Source organism: Peromyscus californicus, unplaced genomic scaffold (genome assembly GCF_007827085.1).
Source record: "Peromyscus californicus insignis strain IS unplaced genomic scaffold, ASM782708v3 Scaffold_11__1_contigs__length_118956290, whole genome shotgun sequence".
NCBI classification, from domain to species: Eukaryota; Metazoa; Chordata; class Mammalia; order Rodentia; family Cricetidae; genus Peromyscus; species Peromyscus californicus.
The window spans coordinates 51,488,445-51,502,409 of record NW_026294402.1 but is presented as its reverse complement, the minus strand read 5'-3'; the positions used below and the strand labels follow the sequence as shown (position 1 = coordinate 51,502,409).

Below are 13,965 nucleotides of genomic sequence, written 5' to 3'. Positions count from 1 at the left end.
GTCCTTACAATGCTATGATATCAAAAATAAGGACTTCCTTTACAAGCTTTGCAAATAAATACTAATAGGTAAATTGTGGCAGTGACTTTTCAAGGCCAATCTGGGCCACAAAATGAGATCTTGTCTCAAAAAATAAGCATGGTTGCACAAACCTTTAATACCAGCACTCTGAAAGTCCAGACAGAAAAATATGAGTTTGAGGCCAGCCTGATCTACTCAGCAAGTTCTAGGCCAAGATGATCTACATACTGAGAACACTGGAGAATACGGGCTCATTTTTTAAAATTTGTAATTAATTAAAATTAAAAAAAAAAAAAAACAACCTAAGACTAGAGCTGGACTGTGGTGGCTCACGCCTTTAATCTCAGCACTCAGGAGGTAGAGGCAGATGAACCTCTGTGATTCCAGGCCAGCCTAGTCTACAGAGCTAATTCCAGGATAGCCAGGACTACACAGAGAAACCCTGTCTTGAAAAGGTGTAGATTAATATTAGATTACATGTTTAGCATTCACTGGGTCCTAGGTTCAATCCCTAGCACTAAAATAAATAATGAAATGAATAAACTAAATCACATGCTAGACATGGTAGCTCACAGTTCTTTCTGAGTTCTGGGGATCAAATCAGGCCCTCATGCTTACAAGGTAAACACTTTACTAAATGAGCTACCTCCCCAACTCTAGCCCCTTTCTGTGAGGCAGAATCTCACTAGTTAGTCCAGGTTGGACTCAAACCCATGGCAATCCTCCAACTTCAACTGCCCAGGCGCCAGCGTTCCAGTTTGAGCCACCATGACTCTCACAGTGTATTTCAAAGACAGTCTAACAATCGTCCTTACAGACCAAAAGGATAACTAAACAAAGCCCACTTAACTTCTGTCAGTTATACAAAATGAGAATAAAGGTTAATAGAGATATATAGGAATTAGCATTTAGGGTGCTGGAGAGATGGCTCAGCAGTTAAGAGCTCTTAAAGAGGATCAGGTTCCTAGCATCTACATCACAACTGACTGTAACTCTAGTTCCAGCAGATCTGACACCCTTTGGCCAAGCTAGCCTGGTCTACATAGGGAGCTCTAGGGCAGCCAGTGAGACCCTCTCTCAAAATAAGGTGGGGGTGGGGGCTAGAGAGATGGCTCAGTGGTTAAGAACACGGGCTGTTCTTCCAAAGGACCTCAGTTCAATTCCCAGTGCTCACACAGCAGTTCACACCTGTCTATAACTCTAGTTCCAAGGGATCCAACATCCTCACACAGATACACTAGCAGGCACATAATACACCCCAATGCACATAAAATAAAATCTTTTTAATAAACAAAAGGGAAAAAAGAAACTATCCTTTCATACCAACAAATTACAAGCCTATTAATAAGCCTTATACATTTATACATAAGAATATCCAAAAGATGGCTATTAACACAAAAACACACCTTGACTTTTAATTTGAAGACGTAATATTCATTACATTAGGCTCAAAGAACAGCTATTTCTATTGTGTTAAAGAAGGCACAAAGAAAACAAAACATGGCTGTGATCAAGGCCACACCTGACAAGCAGAGCTCCAACTCCACCTTAAGGACCAAGCTTGTCCAAGAGTAACAGTATCAAGCACAGGCTTCTGCTGCAATGCACAGCTCTCTCTCTCTCTCTCTCTCTCTCTCTCTCTCTCTCTCTCTCTCTCTCTCATCTCTCATCTCTCATCTCTCTTCCTGTCTTTCTTCAAGTTTTATTTTATCTATGTGTATGGGTGTTTTGCCTGCATGTATATCTATATATTCCTAGTGAGCCTGGTGCCTGAGGAGGCCAGGAGGGCATTGGTCCCCTGGAACTGGAGTTGCAGACAGTTGTGAGACGCCATGTGGGTGCTGGGAATCAAACCTGGGTCCTCTGGAAAGGCAGACAGTGCTCCTAACTGCTGAGCCATATCTCCAGCCCCCTCTCCCTTTTTTTTTTTCTTCTTTTGAAATAGTTTCCCATCATGTTGCCCAAGATGATCTCAAGCAATCTTTCTACCTTAGCCTATCAGGCACTAGGGGGATAGGTATTAACCACAATACCCAGTCCAATCAAGTCTGAACTTTATAAACTTTGTTTTAAGACAAGGTCTTACTATATAGCCTAAGCTGGCCTTGAACTCATAGCAGGACCTCCTACCTCAGTCTCCCAAGTTCTGAGATCACAGGCAGGTGCTACTGTGATCAATTTTATAAAACTTATTTTTTTCTTTATTTTTTGTGTGTGGGGGGGTGGTAGACAAGGTCTCACTATATAACCTTAGCTGTCCTAAAGCTCTAATGTATACCAACCTGGCCTTATCTTACAGAGATCTGCCAGCTTTACTTCTCCAACACTGGGATTAAAGGTATGCGGAATGACAGCCTGCAATAAAACCAGTCTGGGGGTTGTTTTGAGACAGGGTCTCTCTATGTAGTCCTGGCTGTCCTGGAGCTTGCTATATAGATCAGGCTGGTTTGAACTCACAGAGATCCTCCTGCTTCTGATTCCCAGGTGCTGGGATTAAAGGCGTGTGCCACCACCGCCCGGCAATAAGACCATATCTTAAGAAGCATTATTAACAGGAAATGACTGAATTGAGTAGTAACACTTGTTACTCAAGCCTAAGAACCTGAGTTTGGATCCTAACACATAAAACTCTGGTCATGGCTACAGAGATGGCTGTAACCTCGGCACTATGAAAAGTGGAGGAGCATGAAGCCAGAATATTGGTGAAATTATTAAGGCCACTCCACGTAGTTAAAAGGAGATTTATTTAATGGCGTAACTTACAAATTAAGGAATAGGTAGGTCGCGGAGTCTGGGGAAGGTGTATCACAGTCCAGCGGTGTTCTCTGGAGCTCTGCTTGGTCCACCTCTCTAGTCCAGGGTCCCGCAACTGAGAGGGCGCCCGCCGATCCAGCTCTCGGGTCCCCCGGCGCCTCCCTTGGCCCCGCCTTGTAGGCGTGACAGTTGCCGAAGTCTCAATGGGGGTTGGAACTTCCAGATCAAAGCTGGAATGGCTACCTACTACATCTCCCCCTTTTTGTCTAAATAAGAAAGTTCTAACCTAATACAAGACTATATACAAAGGAATGGTTATCAAATATTGTCCAGGAATAATGAGGGATAATAACCTAGATAAGATGGAACTACAACCAATGCAAACAATATCAAGCAAGAAACATATACTATAATCCAGAGAAGTATAGAGCATAGGTAAATGGCATGTTACAAAGATCATTCCAAAAGGTGTCCTATCCTAAAGAACCTGAATCTAATACTTAGTATGTTCTATCTACTAAGTTGTAACTATAACTGCTAGTCTTCAATCCCATCAAAGACCTGAGAAGGAATATAATGGTACCTGAGAAATGGTAGATGGATGCAAGCAACTTTCGGGAATCTTGCGAGAGTAGACGGAGACAGCTGGCAGCCTGGACAGTCACCTAATGTTTCTCAGCATTGTTGGTGCATTCAAATTGGCTACAGGCCTAAAGTATCTGACAGACCATTTTCAGAAGCAGGAATTCTGAAAGACCATCTTACCCTGTCTTGGCAGAGGCTATGGATTTGTTCCAGATTAAGACACATCAGGTTTGACCAGCCAAGACCACCTGAAAGGTCTCCGATGACACCATGGCCCAGATGATCCAACATCCAGAACCGTTTCAAGGCAACTGGCTCAGATGATACAGCCTCACGGACTACTCCATGATCCTAAAATTTTCTTTGTTTCCCCAAAAGATACAGCGCCCCCCTCCAGCAGGAAGTAGTAAGAGAAGCTAGGCCCAAATTCCCAAATACACCAAGCTGACTTTGGAGATGTGTAAAGGTTAAAACTTTCCTTTTTAAGAAAAGAAAAGGGGAGGTGCTGTGGGATGGTCTGTATGTCAAATGTGTTGCTGATTGGTCAGTAAATAAATCACTGATTGGTCCATGGCCAGGCAGGAAGTATAGGCGGGACAAGGAGGAGAATAGAACTGGGAAGTGAAAGGCTGAGTCGGGGAGACACTGCCAGCCGCCATCAGGACAAGGAAGGTGTAAAGTACCGGTAAGCCACAAGCCACGTGGCAAAGTATAGATTAATAGAAATGGATTAATTTAAGCTGTAAGAACAGTTAGCAAGAAGCCTGCCACGGCCATACAGTTTGAAACCAATATAAGTGTCTGTGTTTACTTGATCGGGTTTGAGCGGCTTGGGACTGGCGGGTGAGAGAGATTTGTCCTGACTGTGGGCCAGGCAGGAAAGCTCAAGCTACACCAGAAGGATCACTGGGGATTACTGGATACCAGACCAGGTCCAGATGCGAGAAGAGATCCTGTCTCAAAGGAAAACATGAGGAGTGATAGAGCAGGATGCTCTAGCGGAATTCCCCATGTGTGCATTCAAGCATGTACATACATACACATATGTACATACTGTTGGAATTCCTAGTCACTCCCCCAGCTACATGACTGCACATGCACTGTCTAGTAGCCAAGCAAGAGACTTAGTCATCCCAGGACCTTAAGTAATCCACGTGCTGCATGATCACGTAATTTGTGCACAGCATGATCACACAGTCTATGCACATGCATGGCACAGCTACGTAAGCCCATAGCGCATGTACAGGGGGAACCTATAAAAAAGCAGGCTCCATCTATCCCTTCCCTCTCTTCCTGCACGATCTTTAAATAGGCTTAAGCACTCCCTTCTGTTCCCTTCCCTTAATAAATTCTTTTTTTTTTTTTTTTTTTTTGGTTTTTCGAGACAGGGTTTCTCTGTGTAGCTTTGCGCCTTTCCTGGAACTCACTTGGTAGCCCAGGCTGGCCTCGAACTCACAGAAATCCGCCTGGCTCTGCCTCCCGAGTGCTGGGATTAAAGGCGTGCGCCACCACCGCCCGGCTTCCCTTAATAAATTCTTATAGTGGGTTCTGTTGTACCTCGTGGCTTTTCTCCCATGGTAAACAACTTCGCATAATACAGCACCACATAATAAATAACACATATATCACACACACACACACACATTTACTCACTCACACATGTACACATATACACATGTACACACACACACACACACACACACACACACACACATACACACACACACGCATTATCAAAACCAAACAAGTATATCAATCAATACATAAACTCCCAAAATAGCTGTTTTCTATGTTGCCCACTGCGGTATCTGAATAAACTAGCCACTTGCTTCATAAGAAATAATGAAGTTAAATAGAATAAATACTGGTAGTGGAGACAAAATAACATAGACATGGGTAGAAATTACAGTTCATCATTTGCTAGTTAACTGATCTTGGGCAATTTTCCTCTTTCAGTCTGAATTTTGTTTGCAAAATGACAAGATTTAATTCCAGTTTCCACTGGGAGGATTAACTATATGAGAAACGCCTAACACACGTAAGTTTTTCTGCCATCCAGCGAAGATCAACAGAGAGATAGTCAGCAGAGTCTGACCCAGAGCAGAAGCTCCGCAAGAGTTACTCTTATTATTCTGCTGTTTTTCAAGTAAACTCCTTAAAGATGTGTTTTCCTTATAACCTCGCTGCAGACTCGGTACTGAGGAACTGGAAAAATGAAAGCAAGAAATAGAGGCAGGGAAGGAAGCAGCTCAGGAACAGGCCTGAATCCCCCTGCAGGCAGCCAACACAAAGAACAAGAGTGCGGAGGAGAAGCAAGCCAGGTGAAGCCACTCACTGTCGAGCCTGACAACCTAAGGACGAATTCCCAGACTCACATGAAAGCCAGACACGGCAGCAGATGACGCTGTAATGGCGGCACGATAAAGGGAAGCTGGAAGGCAGGCAGGAGACTCTCGGGAGTTCGTGGGCCAGTCAGCCTGGCCTATGCGGTTGGCTGCCAAAAGTCCTGTCTCAAACACACTGAGAAAGAGTGAGGAATGATGACCTGAGGCTGTCTCTGGCCTCCAGATAAGATAAGCCATGGCACATACCCATGGTACATGCATGCCCTTAAATGTACACTAAATATACACAATACAAAATACACACAGAATACAATTTTTTCTAGACAGGGTTTCTCTATGTAACAGTTCTGCTATCCTGGAACTCACTTTGTAGACCAGGCTGGCCTCAAACTCACAGAGATTCTCCTGCCTCTGCCTCCCAAGTGCTGGGATTAAAGGTGTGCACCACCACTGCCCAGCTACAAAATAAAATTTTAAATAAATAACGAAATAAAATGAAGGCAAAAAAAAAAAAAACCATAATTACAAATGAGGATTTATATCACGTCAACACATGACTATAAAGAATAATAGAACTATAAAATATTAATGGCTTTCTTTTTTGCTTTTTGACACACAGTCTCATGTTATCCAGGCTAACCTCAAATTTGAGATATAGTTAGTGTTAAAGTTGAACTCCTGATCCATCTGCCTGTTCCCAAATGCTGAAATTACAGGCCTGTGTACCACACCCAACTGTAATGATTATTATCAAAAAGGTTATCAAATTTGAAAAACTGAAAATGACAGGGCTGAAGAAATGGTGTGCGAATTAAAAGCAGGTACTTTTCTAGTCAAGGTTCAGATCCCAAAATCCACTTTGGACAGCTCACAACCCCCTGTTACTCCAGCTCTAAGGGGATCTGATGCTTCTGTTCTCTTCCAGTACCTGCACACACACACAAATAAAAGTAGGGGGTAGGAAAGGTGGCTTGGAGGTTAAAAGCACTGGCTACTTTTCCAGAGGACCTAGGTTCGATTCCCAGGACCCATATGGTGTCTAATAATTGTCTCTAACTCCAGTTTCAAGGGATCCGATGCCCTCCTCTGACCTCTGCAGACACCAAGCATGCACATGGTGCACATACATACAGGCAGACCAAAAAACTCACACACAAAATAAAATGAATAAATCTAATAAAAAATATTTTTTAAATTTTAAAAAATAAATCTTTAAAAGAATATATAAATAAGTAAATAAAATTAATGGTCAGGGGATATAGCTCAGTTAGTAGTGTTTGCCTAGCATGCATAAGCCCTGGGTTTGATCACCAGCATCATAACATATAAAATCTGACATGGTGACTCACAACTGCAATCCCAACACTGAGTAAGTAGAGGCAAGCAGGAAGATCAGAAACTCAAGGGCATTCACAGAGAGGCCAGACAAGGCCACATGAAACTTGATTTCAAAAAAATCAAAATCAGCCGGGCGGTGGTGGCGCATGCCTTTAATCCCAGCACTCGGGAGGCAGAGCCAGGCGGATCTCTGTGAGTTCGAGGCCAGCCTGGGCTACCAAGTGAGTTCCAGGAAAAGGCGCAAAGCTACACAGAGAAACCCTGTCTCGAAAAACCAAAAAAAAAAAAAAAAAAAAAAAATCAAAATCAAAAGAAAGTAGGGGGAGGGGACTAGGAAGATGGCTCAGTTGGTCAAATGCCTGCCTTGCAAGCACAAGGACCTGAGTTTCATCTTCAGAACCTATGTAAAACTCCCAGACCCTGGAGCACACAATTATAACCCTGTGCTAGGAAGGCAGGGACAAGAAGATCCTTGGGTCGAGTCTAATTGGTGAACTCCAAGCCAGCAAGAGACCTTGTCTCAAAGAATATGGATGGTGTGGTGGTTTGAATGATAATGGCCCACAAAGGTGCATATATTTGAATATTAGGTCCCCAGCTGATGGCACTGTTTGGGAAGAATTAGGAGGCGTGGACTTGATAGAGAAAGTGTGACATGGGAGTGGGCTTTGAGATTTTAAGAGTTCAGCAATTTCCAATGCTTTCTGTTTAACCTTACTTTGGATCAAGATGTTAGCTCTCATGCTGCTGCCTCCACGCTTCTACTCTGCCTTCATGGACTCTAACCCTCTAAAACCATAAGACAAATTAAATACTGTCTTTTTGTTTGTTTCCTTTTGTTTTGTTTCCAGACCAGGTTTCACTGAGTCCTAGAGCTCACTCCATAGACCAGACTGGTGTCGAACTCAGAGATCTGCCTACCTCTGCCTCCCCAGTACTGGGATAAAAGGCATGCGCCGCTGCCGCCGCTGCCCAGCTAAACAATGTTTTGTTTTGTTTTGTTTTTTTCCCAAGACAGGGTTTCTCTGTGTAGCCCTGGCTGTCCTGAAACTCGCTCTGTAGACCAGACTGGCTTCCATCAAACTCAAAGATCCACTTGCCTCTGTCTCCCCAAGACTGGGATAAAAGGCATGCGCCGCCACCCAGCTAAACAATGTCCCCGTCGTCCCCGTGTCGTTCCCCCCCCAAGACAGGGTTTCTCTGTGTAGCCCTTGCTGTCCTGGAACTCGCTCTGTAGAGCAGGCTGGCTTCCATCAAACTCAAAGATCCACTTGCCTCTGCCTCCCAAGTGCTGGGATTAAAGGCATGTGCCACCACTGTCTGTCAACACTGTCTTTTATGAATTGCTTTGTCATAATGTTTTGTCACAGCAAGTAAGACAGATGGCATTCCTAAAGATAACATCAGAGGTCATCCTTGGACCTTGTACACAAATACACACACACACACACACACACACAAACATGCATTTTCTCAGTAATTTTTTTGTTTGAGATAGGATCTCTCTACATAGCCACGACTGTCCTAGAGCTGGCCTTAAACTCAAGATCTACCTACCTCTGTTTCCCAAGTGATGTAATTAAAGGCATTAGTCACCACACCCTAGCTAGCTTCTAGCCTTTAATCCCAACGTTCATGAGGCAAAGGCAGGCGGATCTCTGGGAGTTCCAGGACAGCCAGGGCTACACAGAAAAACAAAAACAAAGAAATTTGGGGGGAGCCTGCCTTGGAACTCCCTTTGTAGACCAGACTGGCTTCAAACTTACAGGGATCTACCTGCCTCTGCATCCCAAGTGCTACAATTAAAGGCATGTGCCACAACAGGTTTAAGTTTATAAAAACAAAAAACAAAGTTTTATCAAAAGACATATTAAAAAATGTATTGTCTTGTTTCTTTTTGAGACAGGGTTTCACTACCTAGCCCAGGCTTGCCTCAAATCAGTCTTCCTGCCTCCGCCTCCACAGTGCTGGGACAGCAGGCCTGAACCACCAGCCCTGATGGACAAAGAGTCTAAGAGGACTGCTACTTTTCTCTTTTTCCACAAGTATTTCCTGACCATTGACTTTTAGCCTTGCTAGGCAATTTGTTACAATGGTGAGCAAAAGCAAAATGTTTAGACTCTTGTGAAGTTCATAGTCATGAAATCAGGGAAGAACAAACGCATGATAAATGACATCAAGGGCAGGGAGGTAAGTAAGAGCCAGTTAAGGGGTTTAACCTAATTGAAAGCTAAGACTATCTTCCACAGGAAGGTAAAAACTGAAAGGTAAATGACAAGGACTGAGGGCAAATGAGAGAGGTTTCCAGAAGTAGAAAGCAGTGTGTACGGACGTGGTAGCAGGAGGAAGCACAGCAAGAATGGAGGGCGCTGTGACTGGTATTTTTGAGGAAGAAACAGCATGAAGGGCCAGAGAGATGCTCAGCATGTAACAGTGCCTTCTGCTCTTGCAGAAAAGGACCTGAGTTCAGTTCCCAGCATCTGCACTGCACCGCTCATAACCACCCAAAACTCCAGCTCCAGGGTGTCTAACTCCCTCTTCTAACCTCAGAGAGTGCATGTATACACATGATACAAACACACATATAAATAACAATACATCTTTAAAAAGTAGCTAAGACTGTCCAAAATCTGAAGAAAAATGAAAAACTCTTAAAAGGCTATATAGAACATGCTTTTCCCATGCAAGGCCCTGGATTCAATCACCAGAACCATCAAAACAAAACAAAATACTCCCTTCAGTGCTTATCTGGGAGGCAGGCAGGCTCAGGGGAAAATGCAATCAGACTTACAATTTGACTTCGGCTTCTCAAATATAGATGGATCCAAGAGGAAAATAAATGTTAAAAGAAATTTTAAATAAACTCTTATTAGGATACGACAGTAGTTTGGACAAGGTGGGTTTGATCACAGTGATGGTGACAGATTGAAGCTGATAAATTCAAGAGATACTAAAGAAAACCAATGATACCTTTTATACAAGGGATAAGAGCAACAAAGTGTCCAGGATTCTGATTGGCATGACTACAGAAAGACATACTCAGGAGGCAGTAGTCCTCAAGTAGCTATAAAGCAGTTGAAACATTTCAAAAAGATGAACACTCCCCACCCCACCCCACCCCACTCCACCCCACCCCCTCCCACCCACCCCTGAATATATGCTAATCCAATGTAATCTAGTTCCTTACAGAACAGGGTTTCATGACAGGGTATAGCTCATCACAAGGCTCTGGGTTATATTACCCTTTCCACAAAAAAAGTTAAGAAAACAAATAGAAATAAAAAATAAGAACCAACTAACCCCAACAACTTTCTTTTCTTTTTTAAATCCCTTTTTATTTTTTAGAACATGGTCTTACTATGCAACCCTGGCTGGCCTGGAAGTCATTATGAAAAACAAGCTGGCCTCAAACTCAAGGAGAGTCTCTGCCTATGCCTCCCCAATGCTGATTTTTACCACGACTGGTGCATACTTTTAATCCCATTACTCAAGAGGCAGAGGCAGGAGAAACCAGTTCAAGGTCAATATGGTCTAAAGAGCATGTTCCAGGAGAGGGCTACACAGAGAGACCCTGTCTCCAAAAAAAACCAAAACAGATTTCTTTTTATGCTAATGGAACAAGCCTATAATGCCAACATTCTAGAATATGAGGATGTGGCTAGGCATGATAGTACACATCTTTAATCCCAGTACATGGGAAGCATAAACAGGTGGATGAATCTCTGTGAGATTAAGGCCAGCTTGCTCTACACAGCAAGTTCCACACCAGGCAGGGCTACATAGAGAGACCTTGCCTCAAAATTAATTAATTAATTAGCTAATTAATTTTAAAACTTCATGTTTTATTGAAATAAAATAAAAGACTAGGCCGAGTGTTGGTGGCGAATGCCTTTAATCTTAAACTTAGGAAGCAGAGGCAAGCAGATCCCTGAGTTCAACCTGGTCTACAGAGTGAGTTCCAGGACAGCAGAGAAACCCTGTCTAGAAAAAACAAAAAAAGAAAAATTTGTATTTCAACATTTTGGAATGACTAGAAAATTTGTCATTGGAAATCAGGCACAATTGTTTGTTTTTGTTTTGTTGGGGTTTTCTTCTAGGTCACAGTTACTCAATTTTATTATTTTTTCTCTTGTGAAGTAAAGAACCTCTAGTTATAATACTAATTCTGTGAATTGAATGTTCTTATTCAATCCTTAAGTATCTACTTTTCTTAGTTTTATAGTTTTAATTTTCTTTCTAATGACACTGATGCTTTTTTTTTTTGGAGACAGGGTATCACTATGTAGCCTTGGCTAACCTGGAGCTCACCATGTAGACCAGGCTGGCCTCAAATGCACAGAGATCTGCTTGCCTCTACCTCCTCAGTTCTGGCTTAAATACATGTGCAGCCAGGTCCAGCAGAGTCTCCTAAGGACCAGGCTGGCCTCAAAACACTACCTAAAGGAGAGAAGACGGCTCAGTACATTAGAGTATATACTGCTCTTTCAGAGAACCCAAGCTCAGTTCCCAGCACCTACTACATTAGGCAGCTCACAACTTCCTCCAACTCCATTTCCAGGGGAATCAGCTGTCCTCTTCTGAACTTGGTAGGCAACTGCACTCATATGTACATGTATACATATAAAAAATATAATATTAAAAACCAATCACTAAATATGCTGGGGATGACCTTGAGCATCTGATCTTGCCTCCTCCTGCCAAGTGCTGGGGTTACAGGTCTCTGTGCACACCACCACACCTCACTGAGGCCTTGAAACTTCAAATCTGATGTACCCCAAAGGAAATAAGAAAGAAAACTGTTCCTCTAAAAAAAATCAAATAAAAAAAAAAATCTAGTAGGAAGACAGAAGTTTGTAGGTCACACAGAGTGAGAACTTGTCTTAAAAAGCTGAAAGAAGTTACCTTTGATAAGGCCAACCCACTGCTAGGTCTCATTTCTGCTCTCTTCCACTTTATAAAACCAAACTCTCCTCAGCCCATAGCGACATTTATTTTATTCTATGAATGAACACTTGTCTGATTCTAAAATCAATAATAAAGCCAATTAAAAACTAAAAAGGTAAAAATAGTTGTCTCTGGATTTCTTAGACATAATCAGTATTCAGTTTTAAAAAGGCTTCTATGATCAACAGGATTTTTTTTTTAAATCAAGAATGGAAAGATAATAACAAAAATGGGTATTGGATTTTCAGCTTTTCCTGAGTATACTGTGTAACTAACACAATATATTTAGCCCTCACTACCGTGTACATAAACAGGTGTCAGAGAGATGAAAGACAGGGGCCTACCCTCAATGAGCCTACAATCTTGTAAGTGAAGGAGAATGGTAAATAAAAACTGCTCTGAATGCTAGGGATATGGCCCTGGATTCAATCCTCAGAACTGAAGAGAAGATGGCAGGGTACTACTATAAAGTGGGATCTGTCATATGACAGAAACATACTCATCTTAAGACCAATCAGGGAATGAAAGAAAAACGACGTGTTGAGGAAAAAAAAAAAAAGGCACTCCGGAAGTAAAAAAATAAAAATAAAAATAAATCAACCTATCGCATTAGTACTGAGGCATATTCCCCCCTCTGGGAGAGTGGGCTCCTTGGCCACCGGCTTGCACCAGCGTCTCACTTAGCATTTTGAAAACACCCAGCTGCGTGAGCCGGGCGTGGTGGTGCACAATTTTAATCCCAGCACTTGGGAGGCAGAGGCAGGTGGATCTCTGTGAGTTGGAGGACAGCCTGGTCTACAGAGCAAGTTCCAGGACAGCCAAGGCTACACAGAGAAACCCTTTCTAACCACCCCCACCAAAAAAAAATCAGGTCTTAAATAAAGCCCATTAAACCAATATTAGTTTATCAAAAGAGACAGTCTCCCCTCTACAGACTGCTAGCAAATATGGGCCTTGTGAACAAAGGCTAGAGATCGTGAAATGGGTTTCCAGCATGCCTCACCTTTTCCTCTTTCAATTACTACTTTTTTTTTAAGGGACAACCAGACTATGGGCATATTTGAGCACAGCTACGTTTGGGTATGAGCAGTGCTATGGAGAGAGAAGCAAGAAGCCAGCCTGTGGGGTTCCGATCTCATCTAGCTGACTTTCCTATCTTCCTCAGAAGCAGTCCGGTGTTTCCACGGCTGAAATATGGGGTGGAAAGTTACAAGGGCGCTAGGCTTCTCTCTTACCGAATCCCCTCAAAAGGATAATGCAAACCACTCCTTTCTGGAAACTTAAGGTCATAAGCTTTAAAAGGGGACAATGGAACTCCAATGAGGGCTTCAGAAAGATGGAGACAGTCAGATGGGGTGGGGGCAGGGAAGTGAGGATGAGGGGAAGAGCCTAGCCTGGGAGCGCAGAATACGGAGGTCAAGGCCAGGGAATTGTGGAGCTATAGAAAAGGCAGATCTTTCAGGATCTGTCCAAGTAGGCCCGTCACAGCAGTCTGGGAAGCATGAAGGGGCTCCTTGGAGAAACTAGGGCACCCATTTACCAGCGCTACCTCCCCGCTTCTTGGGAACGGAGATAACCACCTAAGAATCCTCCCCCAAATGGCTTTTCTTGCCCTTGAAAAACAACTGACCCTCAAGGAAAGAAATAAAACCTTTATAAGAGAGAAGGGCCAGGGGCAAGGTGTTCTGCGATCATCCCGTGGGGAGCCTACCCCAGTTCGGGGAACTTTAATATTCACTGGAATAGAGCGGCCGAGTGGGGGTGGGGAGGCGGAAGCCTCGGGGCATAAGAATCTCAGAGCCGGGGGTCCCGCGGCTCCCGGGATGGGCAGGCGGTGGCCTGGGGCGCGGTCTCCGGCCGGAGAGGCCAGCCTGCAGGCCTGAAACGTGAGCAGGAGCGCGGAGGGCCCGGGGCGAGGAGCGCAGCCTGGCGAGCCGAGGCCGGCCTAGGCCTCGGAAGCTCGGACACACCCACCGCA

General features: G+C 43.6%; 1 protein-coding gene across 2 annotated transcripts in view; it reads right to left on the bottom strand.

The window, feature by feature from the left end:
* Positions 1-13,965, bottom strand: part of Ptpn9 (protein tyrosine phosphatase non-receptor type 9) — a 95,124-nt gene that overhangs the window by 80,316 nt on the left and 843 nt on the right. The window lies entirely within an intron of this gene.